The sequence below is a fragment of the Hippichthys cyanospilos genome, chromosome 2 (assembly GCF_059441005.1).
Source record: "Hippichthys cyanospilos isolate Australia breed blue-spotted pipefish chromosome 2, RoL_Hcya_1.0, whole genome shotgun sequence".
Taxonomy (NCBI): Eukaryota; Metazoa; Chordata; class Actinopteri; order Syngnathiformes; family Syngnathidae; genus Hippichthys; species Hippichthys cyanospilos.
This window is the reverse complement of record NC_142370.1, coordinates 28,618,083-28,636,776: the sequence shown is the minus strand read 5'-3', so window position 1 is coordinate 28,636,776 and position 18,694 is coordinate 28,618,083. Positions and strand designations below refer to the sequence as shown.

General features: G+C 41.0%; 1 long non-coding RNA gene across 1 annotated transcript; it reads left to right on the top strand.

Moving 5' to 3' along the window:
• The first annotated feature begins 2,706 nt into the window (after window positions 1-2,706).
• LOC148428138 (uncharacterized) lies at window positions 2,707-18,033 on the top strand. Its single transcript, XR_015868307.1, has 3 exons — window positions 2,707-2,798; window positions 4,622-4,698; window positions 17,878-18,033. It is a non-coding gene; the product is annotated as an uncharacterized LOC148428138 (long non-coding RNA).
• Window positions 18,034-18,694: the final 661 nt, after the last annotated feature.

The following is an 18,694-nucleotide window of genomic DNA, read 5'->3' as shown; positions in this document are numbered from 1 at the left end:
TAATTTGTATGTGTTTTCCACCAACATACACATGAAATTTGGCCTTTGCATGTTTTGGCATTGTATTACACAGCAAACACATTGTGAGGGCAAGCAAATTGGCGGGGAGCTGCTTAAATTTCCAGGGAGACATTCAGGCAATGAGTCTCTTGCTGAAGGACACCAGAGCCATGTGTCGGAAGGTTCTCCTCTCGAAATGGGATCCCAATGGTGGCAGGTGACTATCTTGACCAAAAGCCTTTTATCTTGTATTGGCCTTTATTCAACTACAGTACATCTTTCAGGTAACTTTCCCTCAGTGCATCTGGCCATTCAGACTTTTCTCAGCGAGGCAAATGAACATGAAGGCAAGGCTCTAGACACAACTTGGCTGGAAGTTGCCTCATCTCCGTAGAGGTTTTATTCCAAAGATTCTGGTCCACAGTACAACATCAGCATCAGCCCATGACAATTGTGAATGCTGCATAGATTATCTCTCCTCCCTCTCCAGGGTGCAATGGTTCATACCGGAGAGTGTGCCCGCTTATCTGCAGCGTTTGTAAGAGCAAAACAACCCCCATTCCATGGCTTGGCAAGGCACCTGCTGCTTGTGTAAGTGCTGCCTGGCGGAAGCCTTCACATCAAACAGAAAAGCTAAAACAAACAGAGTGAATGCCATCATAACTGGAGGTGAAAGGATGGACGAGAGTTGAGGGAATGGATTGGAAATCAGTCCCAGTTGGACAAGGGTGCCAGGGAAGCTCTCCCCTCCGCGCTGGGCCTAATGATTCCTAATGCCGCTTAACATTAGGGTGCAGACAAAACCAAGCTTCTCACTAGGGATGTGCGTGCAAATCGCCCATCGCATGTTCTCTTTGTTGATTTTTGTGAGACAACAACAGAGGACCGCTTATCTCCATTACAGACTGGCACCGCGGGGAGCTTTCCCAAAGCCTTCTACGCATCGTCTTATTAGCAGCTACTCCCTTCTGTCTCCTCATCCTCCAACTGGGAGAAGAGAGAGTCCATTATCCCAGCGGCTCCTCTTCCGAATCACTGCAAACTGTCATAGTGCCTATTCACGAAACGGGGCCTGGATGGACCCGATTCCCGCAGCAACTCTCACGTCTTTGACAGTCTTAGCCTTGAATCACGCAAAGAAGACCTAAGCTGTTATTTATAAGCCTGCACACAAAAGGGTGGTGGATAATATCAGCGCCAGTAAGAAGATGAGGATCTTTTGTGCTTGTTTCTGTTGTGGAAAACAAATGAAGGGATAATGCCAATCCTCATATCTGAGAATCGGTAACTCATTATGTAATATATATGCAAAGGTTGAGTTTGCTGCCACGGCTTAAAAGATAAAGGGTGTGTACAGGAAATAAAGAGAAGTTCCTCTCTTTCCACTGCAACATTCTCAAATCTGGTGCAGCAGGAATGATAAGATCTTTTCTCTTTTTTTTTTGAGTCCCCTCTCCTGCAGCCATGAGCTAGTCCCTCCATGTTTGTTTTGCCAGTGTTTATTTGTTTTTCTGTAGTCCTGGGATTAATTATCATAACCATATGCCTAGCTAATACATCTCTCTCCAAGCCAGTACTGTGGCAGCTTGCTACTTCTCCATTTTAATTACAGCTAACATCGTTAGCCTGATTTTGTTTTTGGGTCTTTTTTTTTTTTTGCAGTTTCTTTGCACAGCTCAGAATATATAATGCAATCGAGCATCAGAAGAATCTGGGGTTACTATAATTAAATGCCATAGAGTAAATCGAGTTCGGAAAACTTCACACTTTTGGGACCAGATTGATAAAAAACTGATAAAAAAAAAACATGCTGATATCTTGATGATATATTTTCTTGCGTGGATGTCATCAGATGATTGGGATTATCTGATGAATTGAAGTCATTAGCTCCTGGAGCGCCTTGACAATGGACTGGACAAGTTGTGTCTGGTAGGAAGGCTAATGTCTGTGAGACTATGAATATGAGACACCAGCTTGTTAGGTCAACATGGCCAAGCAGGGAAAATATTTGAGAGGAAGGAGAGAGGCTCACTCATTCACACCAATGGGAAGACATAATACTATTAGTGCAGCGCACCACTTGCGATGACAGCTAAAAGCAAGTAACAGGTTTAACGTTGAAGGTGGATTGACACCAGTCGACATGAAACATTTTGGCCTGGATTAAGTATTCTGTTCTATTTTCTGAGAAATGAGACTCAAACACTTCTGTCTGCAGCAGGCCACCATTTCAATATGAAATCATATGTTATTTAGCTCCAAACCTCTCTGCCCTCTTTGCTGCTTCCCCCTCCTTTTCTTGCTAGCATCCCCCTGGATACTGACCCCCCAGTGCTTTCCTCTTCAAGGACGAACGTGGTAAAGAGAAGAGGAGTTGACCCAGTCGCCAGGCGACCTCTCATAAGAAACAAAGTGAGGTGTGCAAACAGTCCTCTGAAGAAACGTGTGACCCAAATATACATCTCTTTGTACTCTGGTTCAAAGTTTCCTCTCTTTTCTTTCCTAAACATTCAAGGAGAAAAGAAAAAAAGAACAGAATGAATTAATCATACAGCAGCAAGTGAGAGTTACTAGAGTGAGCGAGTGAGCGAGAGAGAGAGAGAGAAAGAGAGAGAGAGAGAGAGAGAGAGAATCCATAAGATAAAACAAGAGTTGAAAGAGAACCACAAAGCAAAGGTTGCTTTGGTGTTTTGATAGTGTTCTTATGGAACACAGTATTTTTTTCTTCTTAAATTCATCATCAGTCGAGCTAATAAGTCCAAGGAAGTGGTGCTCTGAAGCAACATGAGCCATCCCCTGTGAGTGTTCTAATTACCACATCCAAATAATTCAAGCGATTACTAAGCAACTGATTCAAGGTACCATTTTTATTGCCGTAACAGTCAATTAACATTCCATTTGATATGAGAGCACCACTGGAGAATCATGTACCAAACATAAAACACACTCACTCACTATTAACAACTGCCAAAATTAAATGATTTAAAAAAAGTCAGCAGGAATTAAAAAAAAAAAAAGAAAAATCCATTCTCAGTCACCATTCTGAATCAACGATAACCACAGCCTGCACACCGGTTAATCAAAAGCCAACATAACGACCTGGGAAATGGGTCTTCAAGAAACCTTTGAACATCTATGCATTCCACATTTTTAAGGCAACAGACCCAAAATGAATTTCTTTCGCAGGGTGTCTAGGGCTCTCCCTCAGAGATGGGTTGAGAGACCTACTGAGAGGAGTGCCCAAGGACGCCTCGGGACACATTGAAGAGGGTATGTCTTTGGACTGGGCCCCCAATCCCCAGGCATTCCCAGGCCAGCGATTTCGTCTAGCTCCTACACACAACGCAGAATGTGTAGATTTTCAACTGTCATGCAGGCTGTTGAGGGGAGCATACACCACGTGTGGTATTCCATCATGCTCCCTCAAAAAACAACATACACATTTAGACTCCAAAGTCTTTCTGGAGGTTGGAGGCCTCTGCCTCACCTCTCAAAGTAGCCGAATGAAAGCAATCATCAAAGACTGTAGCCTGTGACACAAAAAGTCATTGCTCTCTCGATCAAATGAGAAAGCTGCTAATGATGATGAATTCCTTCAAGTACGCAAATATCCAGTCCGTAGAGATTTGCATGTTTGTGCTTGACAGAAACATCTTCCTTCATTACACTTGCACGTCATCAATATGGAATATTTTTTTGAATGAAAATTGTGGCTACAAACCTCTCCAAATCCAGAGAAAACACTGCAAAGACAAGAAGGCAAAGTTGATGGAGGGCGAGACCTCAAGAGAAATGTTGTTATTGAACTGCAAAGAAGAGTATCGCAATTCATTTCAAGCCAATATTATTCACCACACTCGAACCTATGCATGTTGTTTCCTTTGTAAATTGTGGGGGAGAGCTATGATTCACCCCCTCACTGGAAAGAAAGATCACAGATGTGAAAGAAACATGTCTGTGGGAAGAGGATAAGGCCGAGTCAAGAGACAGGTGACGAGCCTACTGTACAACTTTGAAGAAAAAGAAAGCTTTTACCAAGCAATACCAAGAGTCTTTCTTGAAATAGTTCATTTGAGCACCAAAACGGAACCACAAACTGTGAAGGAATGGATACTCTCATGTTTTGTTACCTAAACGAGATGAGCTCTCAAATGGCGGTAGACTCAAACGTGTTTGAGACTCCCCACAGCTCATCTATGTAAAGAGAGGAACATCCCATTAGTTGGGGTGACCCAGACCTAAGGCACCTCACCAGCAGCTAATATGCAGCCTATTATGTATCCAAAGGCTTGTTGCATTTTTGTTTACATTTTCGTGGAACAGTAAAACTCCTCAACAATGAAACTTGCATGTGCAAAAATATCTCCCAGTGAGAAAAAAAATCCATGCATTGAAACTCTTTCTTACTCCCTTTCTTACTTTGCCATTCAAGGAAAAATCCCCCTGTTGCATGAGTCGCATAATATGCATAAGAATAATAATAATAAAATATGTTCTTCTTTGACGTTGCACTGAAATTCACTATCGTTAAAACTAGCCTGCAGCAAAAGTCTAGCTTGGTTTATACTTGATGCGCCGACACACGTTTTGCAACACTTACTACTCGGAGCATCTTTTCCAGGTGGTCAGACGATATTGCCCCTTACCTGGCAGTAAATGGACTCTACAGCATACAAACAACAATACTCGAGAACAGAGGTAGGGAATCCTAGTAAATTCAAACAATCTAAATTCTTCCAAACGTTTTCAAACAGACTTCTCATCACTACCTAACGTGGTGCTCTTTCAGACGAATAATAAAGGTGTTTGTACTGGTGAACCTCCATAAGCAATAGTTCGCCCGCCATGTTTTCCGTGAATAAAGACATTCCAGAAGATAGGCGTTATGAAAAATCTGTTCCGCGTGGACTCCGCACGGAGGGGCGTGGTTGCCGAAAAAACATCCTTTGACGCATTGAGCTCACGAAAGCGTCACGCTTAAAACCAAGCATAACACTTGAAGATGCACTTGAAAATGAAAGAATATTGTTGGCAATTGGCAATTTCTGACCATTTCTTTTTCTTTCTTCTTTTTTCAATGTGGTCCAGATTTAAAAAAAAAAAAAAGTTTACGTATGAGACATAGATTTACTACAGTAAAAAGTGCTCTGTTGTGAAACATTTCCGGGTCAAATATGATTTCGTTATCGAGTTCGACTGTAGTACTTGTCGCCACTGGGTCTCAAACCCAAAAGTTTAAGGATGAAAATCTTGTCACAACAAGGTATTGTCTTTATTGTCCAAACAATTGCATTAAGTAAAAGTCACCTGCTACACTATTCCCTGTTAGCCTCTTGGTATTGGTATTTTTCAATCACACAATCGCAAGCCAGCAACCCTAGTGAGTATCAGCAGCTAAAGAAAATGAATGGAGAACCGCTCCAAAATTTGCTATCACTTCACTGCTCTTCCTCTTAGAAGTATTCTTTCTTATAAATCCTTGCATTAAGAAACGAAACGTATTACGTCATCCGACATTGCTGTCTGTTCCACGATTTGAATGGTAGCCGGACATCTCATGTTGCCACTGATGATTTTATCACTAACTAGGCAAGCATGGTTCATTAAGTGCTGCTTCTTGCTGTAAAATAGCGGCTGCCTGATAGCGCAAGTACTCAAAGCTCTCCGCCACTCGCCCAGGCAGCGATGGCGACTACCTCCCCAAAGCCCTTTACCTGCACTTAGGTTGAGCCATAATGGCCCACTTCATCGCCGTTATCTAGGGATGGGAAATACATTGCTTCTCTTAAAAAACTCTGACCTGGCCTTTTAGACCAGCACGCTATGGGATTTGCACTTGCTCAACCTTTCAAAAAGTTCTGCATGCACATCACTCACATGGAATGAAAAAGTACACATGCGGTAGAAAGCAAGTGGCTCATACATGCAAAGGCTGCAGACCCAACTCAGGTGGAGATCCATGTTCAAGAGGGAAACACGATGAGTGTTTAACCTTGGAGTGTAGGTGACTTTCACTGACTCACTCACTTAGGAGGAGCTTTTGTGGGTGCTGCTGAGCTCATTGTCGTAAATCTAAAGGGCTTGTTTTGCCTGTGCTTCTTTTTGAAGATGACCTTGGGCTCAACGTTACGTTTGAAAATGTGCTCAGTGCTCTGCAAGTGATGGCGGCGCTTTTGCGTGTGAAACACACACACACACGCGTGCAAACAAACTCGCCACATTCGTTCAGTGAGGAGGAAGTGGAACCATTCTGTTTAATGCTCCTAGGAGCACACATCACTGGAAATGTGACTTGGCGTTTAATCACCTCATGTTATCAGAAATTTTTACTGCTAAGGACCCTCAAGCGCAAAATGCACCTCCATAATCTGCTAATCAGATGGGCAATCCAGAGCAATCAAGCATAGTGCTTTATGGTAACATACTCTAGTAGCTCCAGTCTAGTGGCATCACAACACAAAGAAATTGTTTGCCCATCGTAATGAGGTTGGAAGTTTTGTTAGCTGTCCCCAACCAGATTTGGGCCACAAAACTCTTAATGGATGCCACACATCCTGGAAATCCCCTTCCCACACCCCTTAGGTAGATAAGGACGCATCAACATAAAAAGTGTTCTCCCGAGAACAAGGAACTAACTGCAGACACAAAAAAGATGTACTGTAAAAGCTGCATATCCTGTGTATGTGCGTGTATTCAGACAAATATACATGTGTATTTATTTTATATTTTGGCATAAGCAATTTCTTTTATCACAATTCCTGTTTATAGGAACAGGGATCTAGTCAATGTGGCAGAATACCACTGGATAGGTCAATCTCAATATGTCAATAGATCAAACCCAGGTTGCATAGAGGCAAACTACATGAATGCCATCAATCAGTAGAAACGGTCCACATGCTGCCTGCATAGAAACAGATCGAATGAGACGCCACTCTTTTAATGACTTTTTTTTTTTTTTTTGGTGCATTTTAGGAAAGAATTGCATCCTTGTTTTAGCAATGTATTTAGGTTGTGAACTTGCTGCATGATGACATGTTTCTCATCCATTTGCTTGTAGCTTTTTCTGTTTTTTTGAAAGACAACGTGTTCCAGTTGACTCCCAATTTCATCTTTATGTGCATGTACCAGAAGATTCCATGAATTTACCTCAGATTTCACAGATCAGCTTGCATGTTAGATCCACTCGTTTATTCCATAACATTTCCAACCAGACTATGTTAGCCTTCTCTTTGTGCTCAACAGCAAATTCAAACCTGGCCTTCAATTTTTTTTCTTTTTTTTTTGCAAGAGTGGCTTGCATCTTCTAATGTAGCATGTGCACTTTTCTTTAGGTTTATGATAGTTGCTCTCACACGTGTGTGGTTGTTGCTAATGTAATGTAATAACTGTTTTGGGTCTTCTGCACATCTTTTACAATTTGTGGTAAGTGGTTGTTGTTTTCTTCGGTCTAACATTCAGTGTCAGTTAGTGTTACTGAATACAGCAGATTTATTTCTTCTTCGGACATTCCAAATTTGTTAAGTTTAGGTATTTAACATGGCTCACATTTATCTTGCTAAAGTTTCTCTTAGAGCTTCATTTGCATGTAAGTTGGGCCTCAAGATATACTGTAAATGTAGTCTTCACAGGCAAAACCCATATTTGAAAATGAGCATACACATTTGGTGCTGGTTCTGGTGCTAGAATAATCAATAGAATAAACACCACTGTTCCAATACTTTTGTTAAGGTACTAAGACTAATAAGTGGTGGACCCTAAGAAGACAGGATGCAAGCATTGTTGAACAAAAAGAGAATACATGTATTTTAACGAAAGGAGCATGTAACACACCAAAGAGTATCAACTCAAAATCAGTCAGAAAAGGTGGAAAACACAACAAAAGGTGACAGTCTAAAATCAGTGTGGACGGTTAAGATGAGCCAACACACTCACTAAAAGTGTGTGTGTGTGTGTGTGTGTGTGTGTGTGTGTGTGTGTGCGTGTGTGTGTGTGTGTGTGTGTGTGTGTGGGAGGGGGGGGGGGGGGGGGGGGGGTCAGAGTTGACAGGAACATGGTGTAGGGATACCAGGCTACTAAGTGTTAACGGCAAGAGTGGCACATGGCCCAAAAAATTCAGACAAAAAGCAAAGTATCAAACCAAGAATAATACACACTACTCGGATGCGATATGGATGGGCAGCACAAGTTCACAGATAACGCCGCTTGTACTGACAAAAACAAAAAAACGCAGGCACAGGGAAAAATGCACACTACTGTGTGCAGGTTGGAGCTGGACTCTTTAAACTGCGAGGCGGACATGCTTACCAGTCAGCCACCGTGCCTCTCGTTATAACTCCCGAACACTCAATATATGCACCAATGTATTTTGCGGTGCACACAACACGGATAATTACAGCATTGACATACAGCACCTGAAGGCATGCAAGGAGAAATTCAAAATGAAAGAGATGAACAAATTGTCCAAGTGCTGAGTGGTGAGGACTGTAGCCAGCAAGCAAACCAGCATCTCTCTCATTTGATTGACAATTTTTTTTCGTAGTCTAGCCAAGAATCAAACTTGTTTTCCAAGTCCTTAAAGTTGAGCTACTACTTTCCATTTGGCGTCACACAAACGCTATCAGCCACAACAAAAATAAACGAATTGGCCTCACCGTTCGAACACTTTCCGATGGAGGTTTGTCACAGGTTTTATGTGCTGTACTGCTTTTTTAGCTGATGGTATTCGGCAGTAGTTATGCTACTGATAACGTTTTGTCCCCAATGTTGATAACTAATATTTGTCTGAACGCGCAATATGTGGCGTTCAATAGGCCACGTTCGCATCGGGCCAGCAGAGGCTGAGACTAAATCCTGTTTTTCAAGAGGAGGGATGCCATTCAGCCAGAATTCCCCGCTTCCAAACAACATCCCCACCATTAATCCATGACCACAGACATCCCTCTCATTACCGGCAAATTACATGCAAATTTCCCCAAATAAATGAGTTTTAAGTACTTGACAACCTGTCAGCCTTGGAATATTGAGACGTGCTGACGGCTAGATAAACAATCAAAAATAATCACTCTATGCAAATTTGATATTTCCTGCACAATTACGAGAGGGAAAAAAGAAGCAGGCACTATAAATAACTGGACACACAAAGGCATCTGGCATTTGTTCAGCTTTTGAACAGATACGGATGCAAATGAAAGATTCTTTAGGATGTAATTGATTCAAACGTTGCGGCGCGTCCTCAGCCTCCTTTTATTGTTCTTTTTTTTTTCCCTGGCACTTGTTTTCTTTGCCGCTCTGTCTTTATCTCGCCGCTTTCAATATACCCAGATAATGGCTGATGTAAATGAGTGAATGAGAGAAAGGAAAAAGAGATGGCTGTGAATCACCTCTCCGTCTACCTTTTGTTTTGTCGTTTCATGTGCGGACTGCTTCAGAGGAAACGCGCGCACAAAATAATTCGTGTTCGTGAAGTGGACTGGAGATGACTGAAATTGAATATGGGTGCTGCGTCCGCTGCTAGCGAAGGGGATTACTGTGTTCCTCAACCTTTTCCAGCCACCAGCTCCTCCACAGCACTCAGAGATTAAGACTGACAAGAACACGGGGAGTCATTCCAGGACAAGGGGATCTCTTGTTCTTATCTCCGGGCCTTTCTTTTGGAAGCACTTTTCTCTAACGGTTTGCTCTGGAAATCCTTACCTTCTCTCATCTTATTCATCCACCATTTGTCTGTGTACACCCAGAGCACTTCGAGGTTAGTCTCCAGAGCGTGTCTGCCCCAGGTCTCGCCAGGTATGAGCAAGGCCTTTATAAGGCGCTTAGAACAGACTTGAAAACTCACAGCGGTCACAGCTGCACTCACAGTGAGGCATGGACACACGATCATATTGTTAACCCCTAGGGTCAATTTGAGCAGATTGAATGTGTAACATTGAAGGTGCGCGTTTTGGACTGTTTCATGATATCCGTAAGACGTGCAACATGCAATATACTAGACCGGGGTGGGCAAACCTTTTGATTCGAGGGTCAAAAAGCCTGCTGATTTTGCCAAAAGGGCCGGATCAGGAGCGGATGGCTCGAGTGTTTTGATAATCCTTCTGATAAGGGAAAAAAATGTGAGATATCTAAAAAAACATGTGCTTGTCTTTCAATAGGAAAAAAACAAAAGCATTACAGCAGTGTTACTCAAATCCCATGTGAATAACTATTTATTTTTGTTCGAACATCTGAAAATTAAATGAACAAAATACAGTTTTGATTTTTTTTTTAATTGCTGAGAGTTACTATTACTTCATGTTTGGCAGGCCAGATTTAAAGATTTACCGGGCAGCATATGGCCCCCGAGTTGTAGTTTGCCCATTCCTGCCCTAGACTGTTCATTCAGGATTGATTTCCAGGCCTCTTCCTGGCTACTACAAATGCTGCATACCATTAAGCAATTGTATGTGTTCATGAGTTTTACATAACTTATAACAATCAGGTTTTATGTTTTTCCTTTGAGCAAATAAGCAAAATTATAATGTATAAAATAGAGCTATTTACAGCGCGATGGCTAACAATTAACGCCAGAACTTCCAATGTGATTATTTTTTTGGAAACTTTAAATTCGGATACCATTGCCAATCGTCACCAATGTTTGTGCGTGATAATCTTTCTGCACAAGCATTACAATGTATACATTGTCTTATTTTAACAGAGGAAGAGTTGCCTCATTCATATGCCAATTATATTGATGCTTGCAACATTAAAACAATCTAAATTATTCACCTTGAACTGAACTGCCAGCCAAATTGCAAGACACAAGATGTCGTACAACCGTTCACTCACCCAGTCACACTGAAGGACAACTTAGAACAGTGAAATAGGTTTTTAGCCAAGTAGCCCTTAACTCATTAAATGCCAGAGACACAATTTCACATGTCAATCCAGGCATTCAATCCCAGATACTCATAGCCTACAATATTCCTTCTAATTTTCAACGCATTCACACAAACTCCCTGAGCAGGCTTTGGACCAAGGTGAGCAACGTCAGAAATGCACACTGTGAATCATCGTGTGCAAACATATATGATGTCGCTCTTGAAGTTTCCTATACCACATAACTCACATTTTGTCATTAATGCGCAAGGAAGTAGGGGGGGCTCTGAGTATATCCAGGGGCCTAGCTGCGGCCCAGGAATGAGCCACAAGCAAAAGTGGGATAATTCGTGGCTAGTGCTTTGATGACGCAAGGCAGCTCGGAAGTCCAAGAATTCATGTGAACAGCACGACCTGACCGTGTCCACCAACGTTCAAACATATGCGTGGACCGGTAATGTGCTTCTGGGTACTTATCCCATCATTTACGAGGGGATAGCTAAGGTGAAAAGCATCGCAAAGGACCAATACAGGAACACGTTGCATCTATGATTGACATGTTTGTAGGAGCCTATTATTGGTTTTGATTTCAGTGTTTGTAATGGCCAATAGCTAGAAAGTTATTTATTCGTTTGTTGCTGCCGCTGTCCAGTGGACATTTATGTTACATGATACTGTTATGTTGCATAATACTGGCCCTTTAAGAGCCTTGGGGCATGCATCACAGGGGGCAGTTGAGATTGACTGCAGATTGGAGCACACAGTTTCTTTACCGTAATGTTTGCCTTTTTTTTGAAGTATTTTTGTTTGAAGAGCTTTGGAACTACTGTGGAAATTTATCTTTTTATAGAATCAAAGATAGACCTGCGGAAATGTTTTATTTTATTCATTTTATTTGAACCTGGCAAAAATACAAGTAAACAAGGCAGCCAGAAGTCTCAACACAAAATGTTGCCAAACAAACCACAACTATTTAATTCAATTATTTCATCAATGCAAAGCATTTTTGCATCTAAAATAAATAAATATTGAATTAAATAAATACATAAAACATGCCATCACTGTCTGATATATTCAACTTTAGAACCTTTTGAAATTTATTTGTATTGGTCCACAAACAAGTAATCACAAGTGTCTGACCTGTTCTCAAAAAGAAATAATTGTAAATATATGCCCACAGAAACATATCAAGCAAAACCTGTCATCTTTTGGATTACATTGGATATATGTTCACAATAAATGTAATTATTAATAAATATTTGTTAACAAAAAAAAAAAAAAAAAACAGTCAGACATGCTAACCACTGTGCCTGGAGGGCTTGCTGGTGCCTATCCCAGCTAACTTTGGTCAGTTGGCAGGGGGCACCCTGAACTGGTTGCCAGCCAATTGCAGGGCACCCAGAGACAAACAACCATTCCCACACCCCATCACATCTAGAGTCAATTTAGTATGTCCGATCCACCTGCAATGCATGTTTTTGAAGTGGAAGAAAGACAGAGAGTCTGAGAGAACCCACACAGGCCCGGAAAGAAAATGCAAACTCCACATAGGAAAGCCGCAGCAAGGTGGATCTGAACTCTGGTCCCTGAACCGTGAAGTGGACGTGCTAACCACTGTGCTACGAGCATCTTTTCGGAAATATAATCTTGATGAAATATAATGTTGCTTGAGTTTGGATTTGAACAAAAGTCTGCTTTTTGTAATGTATTATGCGTTTGTTGTGGGCTTCTCACAGTTGTTTTCCGTGGTGGAAAACCTACATTTATTTGTAGTCTTTAGTGCTCGGTTCGACGTTTTTTCCTCCTAAAAATTGTAATTGTCGGTCAGTCAGAGAATGGCCAGTATGTCTGTAACTTCCGCCGTCACACTTCCACCAACTTCTGTCACCTCATCACTCATTTCCGTCTTCAAACTCCCCTGCCTCATTTCTGTCGTAATTTTGCCTGTAATTTTACTGTTGCACTGTATTTAAAACATACATCAGTAACAAAGGTGAAGCTACCAGACAAACTAAGGCATTTAACCCAAAGATGCAGTATGGTATCACATCGGTTGAATTGTACAGTATGTAAGTGTATGCAGCAGGGACTAGAGTGCAATTGGCAACCATGTCCACTGGCAGAGAAATTTTCGTGCTTTACATAATATTCGAAATCTGGTACACTCCAAGTGAAATAAAGTATTGCTGAGCTTGAATTTACTAAAAATGCATTTAATTAGGTCATTTAAAAACATATATCTTCCATATCCTGGCCAAGAACCAATCAGAGGGAGATTGTCCATGTGCTGTGCACCCAATGTTTACTTGAATAAGTGGCCTCATTAGTGTGGAAACCCATCCCAGATTGCTCTATCGGCAAGCAGCTTTTTATGTAAATCATTTTAAAAAATCAAAATAACACTTACTAAATTCTTAACACTTAATTCTAAACATTACTTTTAACTTTTGGCCAGCATAATAACTGAGCAAGATTGTGTGCAGTGTGTATTTTGGTTCATGAAACAATGACACAGAAAAGCAAAACGGACAAAGATATTGCTCAGATGTGTTATGGCTGTCAATGACAAGTAGTGAATTGAACCAAAAGAAGTTTCTTCACTCAGCTGGACATAATTCTCCACTACGCAGTGGCAAAGTGAAGAGACCGTTGTCACATTGGCTACAAAGCAATTCCAGTTTCTACTCAAAGTGCAGCAACACAGCAGACAAAAATGCAAGCCGGTTAGGTTCCGTTTCTGTCGCAAAAATCTAGTTCCATTATTTAGTCGTTTTTTTTCCTGTCATTCGTCGGCAAAACAGGCGTCTTTCAGTGAAGGACTGATGAACACTCCGTCGGTGATGTTGATGATTTCCACCACTGGTCATTTTCTCAACTGTCCTTGTTGCAGCAAGTTATTATTTACTTACTTTATTTCCTTTATTCATTGTTTTAAAGTAAAAGTAATAACGCAAGTAAAGTAATATAAGTAAAGTGACACGTTTAGTGATGATAATTTTGTCGTCTTCCAAAAACGGGGACATGTGTTTTAGTACCCAGATTTCCTCTGGAATATGGTCTGGATTGATGTTTTATGCAGTCATGCAACTGGCTTTCTGATGATGGCCTTCTTTCAGTTTCTTTTGACCAAACAGTGCCTCATTGGAAATAGCAGTGTTTTCAATACAGTAGAACTGTTTTTGTTCTTCGGTTTAAAGAAACAATGTTTTTACAATACCCCCCTCCCAAAAAAAAAATCCAATTGTTTCCAGTGTTTTAATTCTTTAACACAAAAGAGACGGTCCCAAACGTTTCTTTGAGACAGGCCGTGATCATGGCAGGGCGTTTACGAGAGGTGCCGTTATCAATCACTTGCTGCTCTATTTATTTCATCAAGGCTCCAGTGCATGCTGATATTAAATGACAAGCCGGTAGGGTCCAACGCTGTCCCTGAGGTTCCAACATGGCTGGCAGCCGCTTTTGAAATGCAAATCAGGCTTCAACTGTTAACGGAGCCGACCGGCCAAAATGATCTTTCTGCCTTCAAGTCAGATGCTTCCTTCTCTCCTTATACCTCCCCTCTTGTGCTTCACTAGCTTGACCCCTGGGGTACTCAAGATTGAAGAAGCATCTTTGGAAGTTAGTGGCAGATAAAGGGAAAGGTGGAGAAGAATGATCAGGCAGGAAGGGGTTGAGCAGCCTTGCTGACACCAGCATATTGTCCTGATGAAGGGGCAGAGGAGTGCCGCGAAGCTCGGTGATGAAGTCGTTTCAAGGACAAGGAAGTGTGGTAAAGAGGGCAGAGCATAAAAGGGACGAAAAGGATGACCAAGCTTTGCCTCGTTCTCATTAGCTCCAAGGTAGAGATTTTGGAGGCGTTGCGGGGCAGTCCTGAGGAACCGATCACAGAATGAAAGAAACCTGAAGGTTTAATGAAACCCCTCAACGAGCAGTACTACGTTTTTAGAGTTGTCAATATTTGAAGGATCGGTTACTAAGAAGACTTCAATTGTTTGCATGAAAGGTTTTTTTTTTTTTCTTCTTTTCCCTCTTCATACAGACAGGCTGGACATATCTGTTTTAATTGAGCATTTAGATGAGAAGAGCTCTGCCATGGACATGACAGCAACAGACATAGAAATTCTGAAGGTACAGGGAAAGGAGGAGGAAAGATGGGACCAGCATTAACACAAACAAACATAAGCACGTGAGCTCTATGTCTTTACATCTAAGCCTCTGTCGATTATTCTTCATCTTGCATCTTTTGAAAAGGTTGCTCTTCCAGCAAACACGCCAAGACGCACCACGTGTTGCCTGAATCTCAGTCAATGGAAATCAAGGATCACATGAAACAGTGTTACTGTAGGCTTGAGTTATTGCAGCACAACGCATCAACAGTTTGCAGCCTCCGTGAAACTTTGAAGCACACGGGCCGAGCTTGTGCATCAGACAATCAGCTAGCTCCGTGCACAGGGACATAGCACCATATTCTTGGTCCCCAAACAAGCGTCTCGTTGAAAATCCATTCAAAATCCATCCTTGGTGAGCCTCATACAACCATCTATATTTAAATGTTTATGCAATGGTTTCCCGTTGAGCTCACAGTATTTGAATATGAAATAGCAGGCCTATTAATGATCTGCAATAATGCATCTATTATATATTCTATTCCTTCCTTACAGGTTACCTCAAACAGTTGGTATGGGGTCTGTACAATAACTATGCTTTATCCATTTAGTTAGCCTACTGTAAATCTTTGCAATGAAGGTACATAAGTCATCACGCATCTTTCTAAACTAATACCAACATATATTTGATCAATAATGAGTGTTTCGAAATGATGTGGTTAGTAGTAGTCAATAACAGTCTAGTTAGCATTCACCTAAGAGGAGTATTGATTGTGGAAAGCTTGGGTGTGTAAATGCATGATCGATTGATTGATTATTTATGAAGTTGATTTTGTTTCTTCTATTTCTTTTCCCTTTTTATTTTCTTTATAACACGGGGAAACAAAACAGTTCTTATTTAGCTTTATTTCAATTTCAGCATCAAATATCTATTAAAAATTGTGCTTTTAAAGTGTGTATTTGTTTTTGCTACAGTATTTTACACAGTATGCCGATTCAGATTCACGGGTTTGTGACTAAGCTATTCAGAGTTGGGTGACAATGTGTGGGGCAGTTCATTTGTGCTTTTCAACGAAACCGCGATGGAACAATCATTAAAATATTATTTATTTGATTTACTATTCCCTTTCTTCATTCGCTCCACCATAGGTAACACAAAACGGTCCTGCATGCAGTACTGGGAAACTTGGGGATGACGTGTTGCAAAAGTGATGCATTACTGTATCTTGACCCATTCTGGAAAACGGTCCGCATGTAAGTGGATAAAATTTCACGTAACTGACAAATATAGACAATGCCGACAAAAACGTTTGATTTTTTTTTTTTTTTTTAATGCGTATCTAAATGTCCTACTTGAGCTTGAAATTATGGTCGGATTGTATGAAATCAAGTGATTCATATACAATGTGTTTTTATCCAATGCTGCTAGAGAGTGAGTAAAGCTGTCTCCAAATATGACAGAGACAATAGTATGAATTATATAAAACTTTGGAAGAAACTTGACGAACGCTGCTTCTGTGCTAGCTGCTTTTGGAGGCAAAAACTTGTTAAGCATCTATGTGTTGTTTATTTATTTACTTATGCATTTATCCATTCATCCATTGCCTTTAGTCGCTTATCCTCACGAGAGTCGCCGGCTTGCTGGTGCCTAGCAGGAGGCGAACACCTTGGACTGGCTGCCGGCCGATCCCAGTTCTTCCTTTATGCATTCATTTATCCAAACAAATGCATTATTAAACCTTAACAACAAGATATAAAAATATTCAAAACTTTACAAAAGAGGAGGGCCCCCTTCATGCTCAGGACCTAAGTACAAAATTCCAATCCCTCCATGAACTTTGATGACCTTGCATGTCCATACAGCTCGTGCACGAGGAGGCACAGATGCAGTCAAATATTATCGTTCACAACTGAGATCAATACGGTGACAAAGGAGAGTTGTACGGTACAAAATGAGGCGGAGGAGGAGGAAGTCAATACTCGCGCCCAAATGGGTGAAGATTTGGAGGTATCTGCTGGTTCTGAAAGGAGAATAAGGTTTGCGGTATGCAGTCATTTGGACAACATATCTAGTGACTAACTCTTATTGCAGCATAACAGACGACTCCAGGATGTTAGTTTGACTGCCCAAAATGGGTTATTGGTGACATATGGGGAGGAAAGCGAACACACAAATACAGAGCCTCATTATAGGATTGCTGTCATGTTGAAAACTAATAAATACTTTGTATATGGTCTGCAAGAGTGCTGGTCGCGTTTAATCTATATGAGGAGACTTTAAAACATTCAAAACCATGTGCAGCGATGCATTCTTCCCCTCTCTGCCTCAAAGCAAACCACATCGTCTGATTACCACACAATTGTTCCTCAGATGTTTTCGACTAGTCCATCAAGTTCCGTCTGATTAGCGTACACAAATACCAGGTTAATGCCCTCTGCTGATGGCAAACAACAGGATGTGAGCGCCGCAATCTGCTGCCTGCGTTGGCAGTTATGGGACTTTGCTTCCTTTTCCAGCTCCACCTCGAAAAATGGCTCTTTTGATTGTCTGTGCTCCTCTTCAATAAGACGGCCGTGTACGCACGTTCCTGCTCACTGCCACTCCTGCGAATGGTTATTATCATCAGCAAGAGCGGTGGAAAATCGGTGAAATCAGGGCCTTGTCAAGCAATCCCTCCTGCAACTCAATCTGTCTTCACATCATTATTGCCACCAAGAAGGTTTTGTTTTCGCTGCATGTTTTATTTGTTTGTTTGCGTACAACCCCTGAACTACAGTGTGTCATTTTTAAGTGACGTATGTTGGCTTTCCTCCAAACATACTCTTGTTACCCACACATCCATTGATAGCAGAACTCAAGAAAGCTATATTTCAGAGCATTGACCAACATACATTGAAACAAAATGTATTTGTCTTGCAGGTTCAGCTATGAGCAGTGATGACAACTGGATTTCAACACTTTCACAAAACACGTAATATTCCACTTAATAAATTTTTGGACACTTGGTCAATGCGACAAATGGTGCAATCCCTGCGTCTGTCCATCCTTGTGTGAAAATAAATTTGAGTGTGTTGATTATGTCGTAGAGCCTTTTTTACTTATTAGACCAAATACCAGTTCAAATAGATATTTAAGAATACAGCATTATGAACATAAATATTTATCTATTAGATCATTTATCAGTTCAGTTAGATTTTTAAAAATACAGCATTATCAATATAAACATTAATACTAAAAGCACCACTCTAACTCCTCCTCAATTGAATTTCAATGTTTTTTCAAAACTAAATATGTCTCTGAACTCCATGTTTACGTGTAAACTTCATCTTTTTCTTTCCTTCCTCTTCTCGGCACCAGTGTGTTGCGTTTCAGTTGTTTTGCCAAGAGGCACCTGTGTGTAGAACTGCGCCATGCTTCGCGTGTTCTTATGATGGTCTTTTCTCAACTTCTTTAGCTGATGCTAGTTTTTCTTTTTGAAGAGTTAACATTGAAAAAGCAAATAAAAATGTGGAAATCCAGAAGGAAAGCAGACAGTAAATGCACTCGTCATATGATTCTGTTTCTCTCAAAGGTGTATGCTGTCAGTAAAACATTTTTGGGACAAACACTATCCTCTTCAGTCAACATAGGGTGTATCACCGACAAACTCCAGGGATGTGTGCAAAATAACTTACAACTGGAGTTGATGTTAACAAGCCCTACAGTAATATAGCGCTTCAAGGCAGTATTAAAGTAA